Source organism: Ammospiza caudacuta, chromosome 2 (assembly GCF_027887145.1).
Source record: "Ammospiza caudacuta isolate bAmmCau1 chromosome 2, bAmmCau1.pri, whole genome shotgun sequence".
Lineage (NCBI taxonomy): Eukaryota > Metazoa > Chordata > Aves > Passeriformes > Passerellidae > Ammospiza > Ammospiza caudacuta.
The window spans coordinates 100,688,636-100,705,011 of record NC_080594.1 but is presented as its reverse complement, the minus strand read 5'-3'; the positions used below and the strand labels follow the sequence as shown (position 1 = coordinate 100,705,011).

General features: G+C 39.2%; 1 protein-coding gene across 3 annotated transcripts in view; it reads right to left on the bottom strand.

Moving 5' to 3' along the window:
• TBL1X (transducin beta like 1 X-linked) overlaps positions 1-16,376 on the bottom strand; it is a 191,410-nt gene that overhangs the window by 82,552 nt on the left and 92,482 nt on the right. For 2 of the 3 annotated variants that reach the window (XM_058825108.1, XM_058825110.1), the window contains one exon: positions 5,818-5,925. The exons of the other annotated variant lie outside the window; for it this stretch is intronic. The gene's annotated coding sequence lies outside the window, so the exon portion shown is untranslated. Of the gene's footprint in view, positions 1-5,817; positions 5,926-16,376 lie in introns of those variants that run through there. 3 annotated transcript variants of the gene reach the window in all.

The window sequence follows — 16,376 nt, the reverse complement described above, 5'->3', positions numbered from 1 at the left end:
TTGCAGCTCAGGTGTGGGCTCTGTGGTACCTTAAATCACCTCAGCTTTTTCTGTGGTGATCACTCACTCTCCAAATACGCCATTACAACAACTTTCCTAATCCCTGTATTCACATTTCTGAAAAAAATCAAGCTTGGACCAAGGTCCTTGATTACAAAGTCAAATGTGAACCTGTAACCTCAGTGAATAAGTAAAAACACAGTATCAGTGATGACCATGTTAGCAAATCCATTTTGATTAATTACACCAGAAATATCTCCAGTTTACACCAAAGAACTACACTTAACTTTCACCACTACATTACTTAAACTTTTGAGAAAAAAAAGAAAAAAATTTCTCTTTATTTACAGCATTTAGTGTGATGACTAGACAGGAAAATACCAGGTGAAAATGTTCACAAGCTGCTTGAAGATGGAATTTCTTCTGCAATTAAGTGATGTTAATCTGTGTATTTGGCACAAATTTTTAGCATGCACTATGCATATAACAATATGTTTATCCATCAATTATATTCATCTTCCATTAAATCAAAGCAGTCCAGATAGGAACAAGGTCATACAAAAATGTACATGGAAATATAGATCCTGTACATCTCCAAGGCTTAATTAACAACATATTGAAAAAACAATTATATTACCTGTCCTCTTTCCATGTGGGATGGCTGCATGAGACATTCAAATTATTCAGGAGCATGTCTGACTGGACGGCCTGTAGTAATTCCATTTCTCCACCATAATGCGGTAAAATAATTCAGTTTAAAATAAAAGATTTATTTGAATCAACCTTTAAAACGCAGAAAATCCTATTTGTGCTCAGTGGAAAACTGTCCTAGCTGTGTTTGGGAAGCAGCTGATTTACTGCACTCACACAGTCCCTCATCAGAGGCAGGTTGCAGAAGGCATCGTGTGCCCAGAACGTGCTACGGACTCAGTGTGTGCCCAATGCCTGCACACTCAGAGTGCTGTCATTACATTGCAAGGGTTCCATAGTGCTAGAGTTTCACACCTCCTTGATGTTTCTCACAGGCAGCTCCTCCAAACACTGACTCTTCCTTGTCCTCAGTAACCAACTGACTCCAGTTCCCCTCAGCCAACCAATCCACTCTTTTATAATACTCTTCTGACTGGCTACAGCTGTGGCCTGTTAACATCAGGCCTGCTGCTAATCCTTAATAATTGGTTCAGCTGCAACTCTTTAGGGGATAAGATTACTTTCTAATATATATATTATATATATATATATATATATATATATATATATATATATATATATATATATATATATATATAATATCTTTCTATACCACCTTCATTTTCCCATACTGTATCCCCCTACAAGTGTGTGCCCAGTGTCCAAAGAAACAAACCCCTGAGCTTCCCAGGAGAGCTTCAGCCTGAGCTGAATTCACTGGCCTGGGTGTGCTTCTGCAGCTCTGCCCAGACAAGTTAAGCAGACTTTGGGTGGATGAAAATGCATTGCTGACCTGTGTGAAATCTTTGCTGGGCAAACTCAGAGGAGCAGTTTTGGGCAAGGCACAGCTCCATTCCCCCTCCTTGTGGCACAGTGGTTGCTCATGAAGGCAGGAACCTTTCACTGCAGCTGGCATTCCTAAACATATACTAAATTTATACTATATGAACTAAATATATACTTATTAATGACTACAACAAAGTCTGCCTTTTCCCACTTTGCATATCTCTTATTAGCACTTTCAAGTGACTGGCACAGTGAATGTGGTAGCATGATGTGCTCTACAAATCAAATAGCAGAGTATGGCATTATCACAGTTCAGTCCTACAAGGTCTCAGTTAGGTCTTAAATAATCAGCAGCTTAGTTTAAAAATCAAAGGATAAGGCATTTTGCCACCTCTATTTGCAATGCTAGCATCCTCTTTACTATCATTGAAAACCTTCCTTGAAACCTTAGCTGTTTTAAAGACATAGGATTAAAAAAAACAAAAAGGCAGCACAATAATTTTATTCCACCAGCAGTAGTTTAAAACTGTACTTTGTAAGAGAAAGGCTCAAAGGAAATATTTCAGAAGTTAGCCATGACTGGAATAGTAATTTCATCTCTCTACCACAATGTAAAATACACGGGGCCATGTTCTAGCTACATATACTTTTTTTCTGACTTAGCTGACAGCCCAAAAAGTACTAATTAATATTTCATTAATAAAATCAGAGTTCAGTTAACCATGACTCACCAAGTAGCAAGAGAAATACCAGGGAATACACAAATAAAACTCAACTTCAGCCATGAAACAGCTGCAAATTTAATGAATGTTCATGTTCTTTTAAAATATGCTTATTTAAAAAATATTATTCCAACAGTTAACTATTTTTCAGTGAACAGTTATGATGCCATTAGACTTTTAAGAATAACCACTCTATGAATAGTTCATGTGTACACCCTCAGGTGCAATATTATTTGATGGCAGCACTTGAGGAATGATGTTAGAAAACAAAATCAATACAGAGTTTATTAATTAAACCTCAGAATTATAAAGGATATTGTTTAAAAGCAGCTTGATTTTCTAGTCCATAAATCTAACTGACCAGTAAAATTATTTGGTGCGAACGGGTGCCAACAGTAACTTCAGTTAACATACAGAAAGTCTCTGTACCCTATACCTGTGCAATATAACTTATGAAGTTCTAAATAAATTGGAAAAAAATCATTAAAAATTAGTAACTGTAAAAAAATTATAAAAGCTGTGTACAGAACAGTATGCATGGGGGTATTATGGTACTTTTCCAAATCATGCATTTGCAAGCAAACTTTTTGTTTATAGTTTCTCTTAATTTCTTTGTATAAAATGCAGTGTTCTTCTCATGCAAAAAGAAGACACATATTTCCTCAAAATAAAGTATCTCAATGCTAACTTAGGGATAATGGACCATTCTTTTCAATCACACCAAATAAATGTTTATGAAAAAATACTGGAAGCTTTCAAAAAACAATGAACTTTTTTTTTTAATTAATTTGTGCCTCTGCACTTCTACCAACAGTCACAACTTGCACTACCTCGTTTCATTTGTGATATTCCTAAACTGCACTTATTCCAAGCTCTTTGAACAACAGAAATCTGTTGATATGCTGATACATTTTAAGTACCTTGCACTACATCCTATTTTATTCTTAAATTCAAAGTAACTAATTCATACAAGAAACATAAAACTAGGAAAAGATGACCTGTTTCTTCCTAGGCATCATGTGCACACATCTACTTTTCCTACTTTTTCAAACTGAGCTTCCCCAACCTTTCATTTTTTGACATGTAATTTCACCTCATCTGTTTGCTTTATTTTGCATTTTAAAAGGTTTTCCAGTCAAAATACTGTCATTCACATAACATATCCCAGATATTCCTGATAGAGTTGACCTCTTATCACTGTCACACCTATCATACCAACAACAGTTAACAATAGCTATCATTCTAAGTGCTGGGGACATCACCACTAAGAGCCAGACAAAGGTATAGAAGATGGTACTCTACATTATTAGCACATTATTCCTCAAAGTTACTGATAATTCAGGATGTCAAGGTCTTGAACTTCTAGCAGACCCCAGAACGATGTACTCTTGCAATTTGAGGTAAAGCAAACCACCAAACTGTATCAGAGAACTGGATGATCTGCTTGTGTTTGTGAAACACAGAAAGAACTGTGAATCTCATTCATCTGAGAGAAGTAGAAATGCCATGCAGTCAGTAGTAACTCATCAGGCACTCCCAAATTTAATTGCTAGAATACATATTAAATGTACAGGCCCAGAGTGTAATTACAATTTGGTATCTGAAACAGTTTAGTTAATAGCAAGCATGGAAGTTCATTAGCCTAGTAAACTAGGGAAAAAATTGCACTTGGGAGAAAGTACAAGGGTAAAAATGTGCACAGCTCTCACTTCCCTACTGCCACCAGGGACCAAAGGTAATGATTAAATAGCTCAAAAAAGGCAACCTGTGGCAAAAAAAAATCATATTCCTATTCTGGGTTAAGGGTGTAATTAGCTTGAAATACAGATTATACTTGAAAACCCAATGAAATTAATTCTAATGGGAAAATCTCGCTAACTGAAACAGCAGAAGACCTCCAACTTGGGATTCATGTTTTAAAGGAATACAAATATGCTACACAAAAAACCCCAAACAAGCAACATATACTTTCTTCTAAGTAGAAGGAAAGCATTTTTAGGGATAAAGAGGCTGTTAGTAACCAAAACAAATGTTAAAAGTCAACTTTAAATTAGTACACTGTAATAGTTTGTGCCTTAAGAGTCTTCAGAATGTTTGTGACAGGATCATTTCAATGATGCTGATTTTCAATACATTTTGGAGCATCACAGAAATTCAGTAAGGCTGCTAGCATTTTCTGCTAATGGTTGAGGATGGTAAGCAGTATGTTCTCAGTAATTACAGAGCTCTATGCCATTACTAATCTCAGGGAAAATAACCACTGAACTTCCAAAGGATAAATTCACTGGGAAATTATATGAACAAAACTGACACCAGTCAACACCATTTAACAGAAATTTGCTAAATAAAATAGAGAATTTTTTATCTAATCATCTGATAAAGTTACAAACTCTGGTCAGCAGATGTTATTCCATAAATGAAACACACAGACCTTTGAATGGCATTTATCTTACAGCCGCACACAACTCAGAGTAAGAAATTATTATCAGTCTCATCAGATGTGATTAAGATATACATATGAAAAAGTAGCTGTTACCAGGAAATAATAACTGAAAAAGTGCTCTGCATTCCTCCAACAAAATCATCCAGAACTTACTCAACACTATTTAAGAGTATCATCAATTATTCAGAAGTAAATACTGTTGATGGCAATAATGGCACAGAAACTGTCAAACTGGTCAGTAAAGGTACAAATTGTTATCCAGAATAATAACGGATTTCTTTGTACGATGGGCACAGTGTATTACAGCCAAGTGGACTTACGCAGGAAGCAAGAAATAATTCAGGTAATACCCAGAAAACAGTGCACAGAAGCCACAGACTTACAAAATACACACAATCTTAATGGGACAGAAACAACTCAATACAAATGACAGTGAAGCCTGACAACAAAAGGGAGCAACCAACTTCCCACACATCTAAGTGCATAAGACCAGCAATACTACCCTAGTCCACAGCATTAGCAGTACTGGAGAAGTGAATAAAGTTATGTAATCCCTGCACTGTTTTCCCAAAATGACAAACATCTTGTTCTTTCTCCATTATTCACAAAAAAAGAGGATGAATTCTGCATCTTTTAAGATGTTAATCAGAATGCCCTACATGCTGCCATTAGCACAGAAACTCATGTGGAAAGAGCACAGCAGCAATCTGAAAATGCTGCAGAAAACCAATGAATGTCACATGAACAAGAAGCTGTCTCTGGTCCACTGTAGGAGAACAAGATTGCTGAGGCCACAAGTTACAGCTTGGGCAGTAGTGACGGTGGAGTAGGTACAGTGGCAAGACAGGTCTTACTGTTGATATCTTTTGGGGTTGTTTCCTACCATAGCAATTACTTAAGACCAAAGCCACTTAAAGAATTGTACAGTTCCTCTTTGTTTTGCTTCTTCCATCTGTATCTTAAAAACCAAACCCGAACAAATGCAGATTTTTGTCAAATGCATCTGCTCAAGTGAGCGGGACTGTCACAGCCTTAAGTGACAACACTGGTAGGAGTCCACCAACACCTATGTGCACAGAGCCTGACTGCCCGGGTGAGTTCCCCAAGGAAAAGCCTGACAGGACAGGAGTGGCACCCCAGAGGTGAGCTCTTATTTGGTGACTCCTTTTGGCTTACCTGGTCGTGAGACCCTTGAGCTGCTGAATGCTGCTCCTCGCAGGCTGCTGTCCAGAGTCTGGGGGTTTGAGTTACCATGGAGATCACCACATCTGACACGTGAGGGGGCTGCAACGAGAGAGAGGCACCCATCAAACCAGTGCCCATCAAACCAGTGCCCATCACACCAGTGCCCATCAAACCAGTGCCCATCACTTCCGCAAAGCACAAGCACTTGACTCCGTTTGCTTTTGGCATTCATCAAGGTCTAAGCTCTCAGATTAGGAGATTTAGCTAAACTGTAAGGGGAAAAAACCCAACACCCATCACCAAAAGAATTAGAAAGGTGAGGGCAGTCCCCAGTGACACACAGTATTTGAGCTCTTTGCAAAGCCAGGTACTTTTTCAGGAGCTTGGAAGGATCCAAATAGACCATGAGCTTGACTCAACAATGTTCAGCCTCTCTGGTCAAGTATAACAAGAGCAAGCAATCCACCCAGAGCCACTGCTGAGCACAGGACTGGAACAGCAGTGCGCTGCCTCAGAACAGTGGGACACACAGAAGTGCTCCCTCAGAGAGCCTCCAGTGGGAAACTGATGGAGCATCACCTCTGGGCAAGAAATAAGTAGGCAAAAGGAGTCACCTTCTTGAATGTTTTTGGGGCAAGGCTGAAGGCAAACATTTATGAAAATCAAACATGAAAGACAGCCTGGCATTCATCTGCAATAATAAACCTATCTGGAGACTTTTCCAAGCCTGCCAACAAGCATGATGAATAAAACCTGATTTCTTATTGCCTTGCCATTCCAGCACCATGTATATTGACTAGTTTCTTATTCTTCATTTTCAAGCCTTAAGTCTTATGCTCAATTTTTGCCTACATAATTTAGTAATTAAATGGTGTAAAGTGAAATGAGATAGCCATTGCAGACTTTTAAAATTAATTATCCTCTTCCACACAAATGTCTGACAGCTTTCAAAAAACTATTGTCCTGCTTTTGTCTGGGACAGAGCTCATTTTCTTCCCAGCAGCTGGCACAGTGCTGTGTTTCAGACTCAGTATGACAGTAATGTTAGCAACACAGTGAAGTTGTAGCTGTAGGTGAGCAGTGCTCACACTGAATCAGGGATTTTCAGTTTCCCAAGCTCTGCCAGTGAGCAGGTACACAAGAAGCTGGTGGGAGCACAGCTGGGACAGCTGTGACAGTGGTGACAATCCATGCCATGCAATGTCACAGCCAGTGTATGAGCTGGGGGGAGCTGGCTGTGAGGGGCTGCTCACTGCTGGGGCTGGGCTGAGCAGCCATCAGCAGGCAGTGAGCAATTGTACTGTGCACCACTTGTCCTTTTTGGGCTTCAATGCTCTCTCTTGGTTTGTTCTCTCCCTTTTAATCATTATTATCTTTATTAATATTATAATTAGTATTAGATTTTACTTATTAATTACTTATTTCCATTATTAAACCCATCTTATCTCAACACATGGGCTTTAATTTTTTCCTCCCCATCCCACTGGGGTGAATAGGAGGATGAAGCCAGTGGCTGTGTGGAACTTAGTTACCAGCTACAGTTAAACCACAAAAACTATTCATTAAGTATCATTTCATGATGTAATCAATTTAATATATAACATATTTGAACACACCATCAGGAAAACCTTTCATAAATCCAGTTCTAATTCTCAGTCTGCAGCACTACAACATGTTCTCATTTACTTCGTTGTGACATAAATACACCATCTAACCAAATACAACTACTCACTTCAGAAAGAGTTACATCTACCCTAATCAGAGGTGAATGACTACACAAGGGACAACACCTGCCTACTGAAGCATCCCAAACTATTTGCAGTACATCAGCTGGACATCCACAGTTTTTCTGAGTTAGTCTACTGAATGCATATAAATCTTCATCTATGTGGCTACGTACCTAACCACCTAATGCTCAGGTGGCATTCTGAGTTGACTGTTCTCAACTCTCCATAATTATTTTTTTTTTCAATTTTAGAATCATTGACTGGCTGGGGTTTGAAGAGACTTAAAGATTATCTCGTTCCAGCCCTCCTGCCATGGGCAGGGACACCTCCCACTAGACCAGGTTGCTCAGAGCCCCATCCAACCTGGCCTTGAGCACTACCAGGGTTGCAGCATCAACTATTGTCTCCCATCTCATTTTTCCTGTGAAGCATGTTACATTTATGCAAAATACAATATACTCAAGAAGCATAACTGTGTGTAAATATAAAATCTGAAAATCCAAGCAACAATTAGAGGATTTCCCATGTCTTACGGGAAAAAATTTAAGAGTATTATTATACTAAAATTATCTCTATTCAATACCCCTACATTATGCTATGCAACAGTAACTAAGATGTACTGAGCCTGCTCTCATGTCAAATACCAAGGAAATAACTGGCTCATCTGGAATGAAGGCTTCTGCAAGATTCCTGGAGTTTAAAGGACACTGCAGAATACCAGATAGTCCTACTGTAGCACTGTGGATGAATCAGGGTTATTGAAGAAATTCTATTAATGCTTTCTGTCATAATTCCACTCATAAACTGGTTGGGTCATGTTTTCATTTGTTCTGTTAACAAATCTTATAAACTGGATCACGGGTGGTTTCTGCCAGTGACAGAATCAGTCAAGGCTACAATGCTGGAGAGGCGGGAGGCAGCAGTGCAGGCAGCACTGGTACACAGGCTGGAGGAGCTAATCACATCCTTTGCTAAGGCCAGCTTTGGCTACCTTGCAAGACAACTTTTTGGCAAATACCAGCTCTCTACTGAAAAAGTGAAAAGTAAAGTGAAAGAGACATATTAGGGGCAAAAAGATGTGATTATTATCATTTTATTACCTGTAAGTGTCAGTGAAGCTTAAAAGGTACATATATTTCCCTTATGATTGGGTGAGAACATACATATATTGATGATTGCAATAATCATATAGTATCATATGGCCCTACCCACAATGGTTTACTCAATAACAAGAGTTTCTTCAAATCCAATTTCATACAGAAGTAAATACTAATATGAGATGTGAAATAAATACTAGACAAAGACAAAAATGTTCCTTTAAACATTCATTTGTAATATTAGCATTACAAACTATAATTACTTACAGTAGAATAAGGTCTTCACAATTTACAAAGAATTGAAAAATAATCCATCACCAGAGATGACAGAATACAGCTGCAAAAGTGATTAGAACAGGGTACAAAGTACTTTAATATGAAATATCTGGAGAGTTCTACTGGTATAGTTTATAACAAAAAAAGAAAAAAAGACAGATGACCTAATTACAGCACCTAATATTTTCATTGGGAGAATACACTAAGCACCAACTGGCTTGTTAATCTAGCAAATGGTTTGCAGAAAACAAATCAGCACCTGGAAGTTGACAAGAAATTCAAATGAGAAATAAAGCACATGCTTTCCATCACCTGTGACTAACCATTAGTGCAACTATCCAAAGGAGAATGCAGAGATTCTCCACTGGTTGATACCAAGCTTTAGTGGAACTTTCCTAGAAGATGAATTTTTGTGAAAACACAAGACATCCCACAGCCATACAGAAGTTACTGTGTTTCATACAGATAGACCAAGTCTGCAATACAGAGAAAGGGAGATTAGGTGCTGCAGCCATCCTTTCCTGCTCATAAATTAAATATATTATGATGAAAACCAATTGTCTGGTTTTGTAACTAAAGCACTGGGTGGTGTTGAGCACTGTGCATGCTGAGCTGCTGGTGCCAGCAAATACTTGGTGCATACATGTGCATACAAACACACATGCAAAGTGACAGAGGGAGTGTGTTCAAGCCATGTGGAGTCACAGAGCTACCGCCATCCTTCCAGACAGGTGGACTAAATTCTGCTGGGACAATACTCTGACTGCTAATTTAGGAAGCTTACTGTGTCCCCCATGAGCTGAAAGGACTCAGTCACAGCAGAGTGGCAGCAGGAGCTCTCTTCACAAGGGTCACTTGGGGCATCAGTCAGATGAGTGAAGGCAGGCAATACAAATGATGCTCTCTGAATCTGTGCAGGGAGCAATAAACACAGTGCTTCACATTATTAACTACCTGCCAGTCCTGTCCCTGTGGACAGTAAGCTTTCTGGGCAGAAAAACCTTCTTAGTGGGGTATTTCATTGGGTTAGCCAAGCAGTTCCCCACCTCAGCCAACACCCAGGAGCTGCTGGGGCCTCAGAGCAGTTTGCTCACAGCTCTGTCCCTGCAACAGCAGCTCACTCTGGGCACACAGGTGACATGGGCTTCTTGTAAAGGGACAAAGGAAAAAGAAAAGGAAATAAAACCAAGTTATGGCCTAAAGGCTACACTGGTGTCACAGTGAGCAAGCTTAAAAATTTCACCCCTTTAGCAAAAGATGGGAAAGTTATTGGATGTCTTAATTTAGCTAGCATTGGTGCTGTCGCTAACCTATGCCTTGGGCTGCTAAATGTCAAGAAATGTAACCATGTTTAAATGTCAACCAGGAATCAAAGTTTGAAATTTTTTTTCCTTTTTACTAATTGTACATCTGGTACACAAGGTTTGACTTTGGATTTGCACTATGTCTGAAAACACATTAGTCAACCTATGCAAACACTTTCATTGATCTCCTCATCTCAGCTCCTCCCCTGGACACAACCTCTGTGGAGCAAATCCATGGAAAACCCTGGCACCACCTCCCACGTGGGCAGCTGATGAATGCAGTAAGCCACCAACCCCCTGTGACTGTCCCCAGTGCCAGCTTAGCTTCAAGGGAAGCCCTGAGGCCTCTCCTGCCCTGGCCAGGGCAGAGCACAAGCCCCGTGCCAGGGACAAACTGCACAGCACCATTGGCACTGGGGAGCCAGGGAAGGGATGCTCCCTAGAGGAGGGCTGAATTGCTGGGCCACAGACCAGAGTCCATTTATCCTCTGCTTCACAGGGAGATTTCCTTTTGCAGGCACCTGAGGGACTTCAGGAAACTGAAACTGGGGGCCAGATTTATAGGAGGCACTTGAAATTACTGGCTGGGCGGGTGGCTGGGGTAAGGGCACATAAACAGTACAGCAGTTTTATTCTTGATTTAAACTTGGAATAATCAGTCACATCATTTGGAAGATGTTCTAGTGAATTCTACTCAATTCCTCTAAATACATTTAGCTGCTTAATATTTTTCCAATCTGATTTCTGTTTAAGTACTATTTCTGCATAGTTTCAGATAAATAATTTCATTTCTTTTTACTAAACAATACACAGGAGGAGAAACCAAACCACTGCCATTACTATCCTGTTTCAGCATATTTCTCTTAACTCTTTCATAATGAAAAAAACATTAACTGGGTAACTAATTTATTATGCCACTCCCTTTTGGCCTTTAAAGGCACAGGAAAGTTTAAATGCTAAACAGGCCATCTTCAAAAGACACTGAATTAAAAAAACAGGGATTGCATTATATCTCTAGGAAGGAAATGCAGGATACCTAGTGCACAATATTTTGCTTTCTTTCAAATTGATAAACAGCTTCAATATTTTCAAACTACCCCTGGTGGAGTATACTACACTATATGGAAGTATATCATGACTATACAGAAGATTATAACAGGACATCAATAATTATGCAACCCTTCTGCAAAAAATAACCTAAAATGCATTTTCTAAAACAATTTCTTAAAAGTGTACAAGTCAGTGAAGAGAACATTTCAACATTCAAACTCCTGGTGATGTGCTGGGGTTTTAGTTCCTTTATGGATTAAGATAATGTATCAATATAATCACAGCAGAATAACCACAGTGGCTCCCATGGGGCATGACCAGCGATCAGTGTGTACAAGGACTGTGGATAACACTGCAGACACAGAGCAGAAAGCAGGACCATCATTTTCAACACAATGTGCTGGGCTGCTCTATCACGTTTCCAACGAGTACCTATGCACTGGAACTGCAATCTCTGTTCAGAAAAACCCACACAATCGCTGAATATTAATGAATTTGCCCTAAGGTCTTATAGAGTAAATAAACACCAGTTTATGTCTTGCTATGATAAAAAATTCCCGCTGTAGACACTTATGTATCTATTATTGCCCCACAGCTGCTTCCTCTAAAGGAAACTATGAGAGATTTTTTATTTTAAACATACCATAGATGAATGCCCAGATTTGATGAAGTAAAGTCTAGAATCTGTTAAAAATCTGAAAATCAATGTTGAAATAAATATTCATTATAGTACTAGTGCAAAAAGCTTCCCCATGGTAATACCTAAGCCAAAACAACAAAAATACCCTCAGAAATAACCCACATCTTCCCACAAAAACTTAAAATACTTAAGCCTTGAAAGTCTTTCCTCAGGTGCAACTCACAGAGCCTGGGCTGCCCCTTTGAAGCAAGTCTCCCAAGGGAAAACAAAACAGCAGGTGAAAACCCCTCTCATGTTTCATCGTAACTAACTCTGTCAAAGCTAGTGGACATCATGAAATTAAGAATTTCAGAAGCACTGTCTCGTTACCTTGGCTGTATTATGCCTTTTACACAGGTCCCTCCCAAGAAAAATTAACTCTTAGCAGCCCAAGCAATGACTCAATCCAACCAGTCTTGGAGCCAGACTGGAACTGACAGCAACAACTCTCAAAATCATTTACCACTGTCAGCACTTTGCCTGCACAGACACTTGGACAGCTTCAGCTTTTTTCTGCTTCAGCTGTGTATTTGAGTGTAGAAGATATTTTCTCTCCCATGTGTAATAGTTTCACAGGAGATACATGAATTATCTACCATTATTTAATAGGCCAGAACTTTCAGCAACAGCAATGGATTTATGAAAAGCTTAGCTGTCAGCAACCAAACCTAGTACCAACATTGGAAATGCTTACTACTGTAAGAGGACTTTTTGCAGTATGTGGACAGATTCATGGGTGCTGTGGCCAACAACACAGCAATTCTGATACTCTTTATCAGAAAGATATGTGAGTATCAAATAGCACAAGATTTATTTTACCAACCCTCAGGCAAAACAAATATCATTCTTCTAATTAACAAGTGCAGATTTCAAAAACCCAAACCCCCAAACATCTCTCTTGAGAGTAACTCATGAGATTTCTGCAGAACTTTTTAAACGTGAAACAAACCCCACAGTCTAGGACTGTTGTGATGAAACAGAAAGAAAGGAGTTTAATTATTAATTTTGTGATAGTGCAGGTAGGTGGAGAAGAATTATCCCTTTCAGAAGCATTGAACTGTAATGCTCTCATTTGCCTACTTAGCTCTACTTCAGGCAAAAGCACAGAGGAAGAAACAGGAGAGGAGAAATGCAGCCCCCTCTGCACTGCCCTAGCAGTCACCATTACCAGATTTAAAAGTGAGTGCAAGTTTAAAAAGAAAACCACACAATTTTGATTAATTCATGTAACTTTTACCCTGAGTAGATCTGTCAGCCCAATGTAAGGGATGAACTTGGAAGTCTTTGGCCCCCAGCTGCACAAATGCTGCACTGCTTTCAGCATGCACACCTTGGAGGTGCCCAACTGCAGAGCAGTTGGATTTGCAGAAAGGATTTGCTGTTTCCCATGTCTGAATGACCCAAAGCCTGCAGAGTTTTCCCAAAGTGCATCAGCAATGTGAACTGCAGCCCACGGCAAAGACAGAGCCAGTACAACTCTCCTAAACAAGGTTTAATATGTGTAGCCAATATAATCACTTTTGTTTTGGGTTAGCTGTAGCTGCCAAGAGATTTGGAAGGTGGGATACACCATGGGCACCAGGGTAATACAATCTTGATGCTGCAGAGGCATCAATAAACACTGCAAGGTCAGGCTTTGGACATGTGGCACAGCATTAGAGGAGCAGCTTGTTCCTAAAAGACCTTCTGAAACTTCATCTTGGGTGGAGCCTCAGCTACACATCACTGTAACAAGATGTATATATATATGTGATAATTAATATATTTTAGTCACATTTTCCTCCTTACATTATAGCAATTGTATGAAATGCTCTAGGCTAGAAGTTGCTGAATCAGGAAATGGATCAGAAGCAAACTAAAATGCCTTTCTAGGTTATTGATTCCTGCTCTCTGTTTCATGTCAGTTTCCTAGAATCCATCCAACACAAGCACAAAAGGGTAATGAGTTTCTGAACCCACACTCTAATAGTGCACACTGCATCAAAGCTTTCAGTAATTGCCTGGATGCTGCTTCCCAGCAGTACTAAACAACTTAAATATAATTAGCTGGAAGCCCTATGGGCTTCATTTCCCCACTGGAACACCTCTTACACTAATCCATTTATCAGGCTGACAGATGACTGAATCACTGGCTATGGACCCATTCCACTAATAATATTTCTCAAGCCCACATTCTGGTTTGTGCTTTATCTTGTACATTTTTGCAAAGGAAAATCCAGTATTAAGAGTGGAGAGAGAAGCAGACATATCTTCCACTCATCTCTTCCCAGTACTGACCAATGTTATTTGTTTGATCAGTCCATTAAGTATAAAATGCTGGAGCTATCAGGCAGAAAATGAAAATTAAATGTATGCATTATGGAACTATATGATGCCAAAAATAATAGGGAAACACAAAAATATTGAAAAGACTTTTGGAAGTTTTCCAGCCATTCTGAAGTTTCAAGAGAAGTTTGCATAAGAGGATAATTTTCAGCATATCCCCCTGAGGATGGCCTGACTACAGCTGTTGAGCTACAATTTCTTCATACTACTTACTTTGTGTACATCTTTCTGAACAAGAGGTGACAAAAGACATTTTAAAGCTGTCTAGAGTTATACTGAATACACATGAACTGAACATCATGCTGCTACAAATCTATCCACTTTGCAAGCTGTGAGAGAATTCTCATAAAAGTACAACAATTATTTATTTAATTTCTTGGGCAGAATTTTCTAGTGTTGCAATGAAACCCGTTTTATCCCCGTGACTTAATTCCAGACAGATTTCAATAAGTGGAACTCTGCAGAGGTTGAAATTATAGGGAGCCAAGGTCTTCCAAACTGTGCCACACTTTGGAAATGGAGTAATTGTAAAAATGCTAAATTCTCATCAAATTCTTTTAAATTATTTTAAAAATTCCTCTAGGATGTTATATGCTTGTAGTTCCTTTCTAAGAAGTTGTGGGAGCAGAAACAAAAAGCCACAAAGCTGGTAATGACCAGTAAGATAGAAGGTTTTAAAAGGTGTCCTTCTTCTAGATCCATTATATTGTGGTCAATAATCCACATTCTGGCTTGGAATCACAGGATCCAGCTAGAGTAGCAGCACTGTTTCATTGTTTATTTCCTCTGGATTGTTCACGGACACAGAAAATACTGATGTTGAAAAACAATAAAACAAGAAACTGGTACTTCTTGTACTCCACATAAGCCTAAACAATGTGCTTGTAGTAAAGCCAACAGCCAACATACAAAAATTAGCTTAAAAGTAGTACCACAAGTTAGAATTAACTGTGGACACCAGTCTGAATTCAAAGAGTGAATAAAAAAGCTATACTTGAACTTTTAACAAGAAATAGATAAGTAAAAATATATTCAGTGATGTGCCTGACTTAGCTGGTGAATCAAGCAGCAGCAGCAGGGTGAGGTACAGCCAGCAGTCCTTGGGAGCAGCACCAAGCTCAGAGCAAGGCCAAAAAGGACAGCAGCTACTTGGACACTACTTGATTTTCAAAAATGCAATCACAGGTCTTTACACCACCTGCTAAAGTACTAAGGAGGTTATTAAATACTGAGCTGCTTGAGATTTCTTCATGTGAACCCCAGAGCAGAAATCTCAGTTTCACATGAACTCTCCACCCACTCCTTCCCTCCGGCCTGAAACTGGAAAACTCATCCCAGAGACGCTGACACTCGCACATCAGCAGTCAGCCTGCCTGTCACACAAGGACAGCCTCTTCCTTCCCAGCCCCATCCTCTCTGTTCAGTGTATTTGTGCATTTTCTACTCCCACAAAGGGCAGACAGTATCCTGAGCACGGGTTGCCCCAAACCATATGAACCTCAACACTTGTCAGTCACACTTCCACATGAAATGCAGAATTTCACACTCCTGTTAACAAATACTCCTTTGAAATGCAGTGGTACTGAGCAGAGCAAACATCTGATCTAATCAAAAGAACATTCTGCAGTAAAAAATGTAAAAAAAAAAAAAAATCTTCTCCTGCTTTTAGTAATCTTTAATAAAACAGATCATGATCCTAAATTTCCTAACTAGGAAACTGTCATTGCCAGGTAATAATGAACATTGCCTTCATTTGTGTACTTTATGAAGAAACTTGCTATACTGTCAGTGAAACTGAATTTCCTGGGTACTAGCTCTGAGAAAATTTTTAAATTCTTGAGGTAAATAGTATCTCTTTAAAGCACTGTCAGAATTATTACATATACAGATTCTTCCCTGTAAATCAGGGGCAAATGTACAGCAGCTTTGTATTTAAATAGCTGCACTGAATTCTCAAGGTCTTTTAATAGAGGCAGCAAAGAAGAGTTTGGGGAAAAGAGGAATCATCTAGGAATGAAACATCTAAAAATGACTGGACCCACAGTCCACTAACATCCATACTTTGTGTGGTAGGAAGTGTACACTTGGAAGG